Source organism: Elephantulus edwardii, unplaced genomic scaffold (genome assembly GCF_000299155.1).
Source record: "Elephantulus edwardii isolate Elephantulus edwardi_28Jun2011 unplaced genomic scaffold, EleEdw1.0 scaffold00226, whole genome shotgun sequence".
Lineage (NCBI taxonomy): Eukaryota > Metazoa > Chordata > Mammalia > Macroscelidea > Macroscelididae > Elephantulus > Elephantulus edwardii.
The window spans coordinates 3,394,483-3,395,819 of record NW_006399976.1 but is presented as its reverse complement, the minus strand read 5'-3'; positions in this window follow the sequence as shown (position 1 = coordinate 3,395,819).

Below are 1,337 nucleotides of genomic sequence, written 5' to 3'. Positions count from 1 at the left end.
GCATCAATTCTCCTTCTATCCTCCTTGGTCATTGTCCAACTCTCTGATGCATAACAAGTGATTGTGAAGACCATGGCCTGTATCAGACGCACCTTGGTCTCCAGAGAGACACCATTGCTCTTCAGTACTTTGGAGAGGTACCTAACAGTAGACTTTCCTATGGCAATGTGCCTTTTAATTTCTTGGCTACTGGTGCCAAGAGTGTTGACTGTGGAGCCAAGCAAACTATAGCTGTGTATAATCTCAATCTCTTCACCATCCAGCACCATAAAGATGATGTGGCCAGGGACATGGTTGACATGCTGCTCACATTTACAGATTTCCTGGCTTTTAAAGAAATGTTTCTAGACTACAGAGCAGGACAAGAAGACTAAGGACTAGACTTAAATAGTGGATTAGTGATGCTTTCATTGTACAAATTATCTTTCCTGCCAGCCTCCCAGAACAATCTGGGGCACTAGGTCCCCCTCTGGCCCAGGTTAATCATGGATGTCACCAGCCCAAAAGACTGGGAGAAGCTAATGATGGCAGGATCCACCCTGGAAGGACTGTGGAACTCTCTTCTCCAACTCTTCCTCATGTTGAGTATTGTGTGCCAAAAAGAACATTTCCTGACCCTCCTAAAGACTTTCTTGTATTCAGTAACCCGGATGTGCCTCCCATAGTTTACGCCTCGGTGCTTCCACGTCAGATGGCCTTCCTGCAGCACACATGCTGGCGTGTCAACAGTGGGGTAACCACCATCATGAACTTGCTTTGTCACAGCTAGCGTTACATGAATTTACAGCCGCAGCTTTTACTTGGCTCAGTTTTTGGCCCTTCAGCCTCAGTGGCCCAATTATATGGGATTTTTGATAGGGAGAGTGTAGGTAGAGTGTTTTTCAAAACAACTGTCTATCTTATCATTTCTTATTAACACACTTAACTTGTGGGACTCAGCTGAGTGCTGCCCTTTCTTTATCTAATAGCTCCAGGTGAAAATCACCTCCCTGTCTTCTATCTGTAGTCCTTTATCTATGCATCCCACTAATCCTAATTTTGTTGTTGTTGTTGTTGTTCTTATATGCCATCAAGTTGCTTGAGACTCATAGCGACCCTATGTACAACAGCGCTAAACCCTGCTCTATTCTGTGCCACACCCATCCTGATTATCCCAGTAACTGAATCAATCCACCACATGGAGGGTCTTCCCCTCTTGCGCTGTCCCTCGACCCTCCCTCCCAAGCATGACGTCCCTCTCCAAGGACCGGTCCCTCCTTACAACATGTCCAAAGTATGTTAGATGAAGCCCCAGAATCCTTGCCTCCAAGGAGCAGCCTGGTTTAACCTTCTCCAGG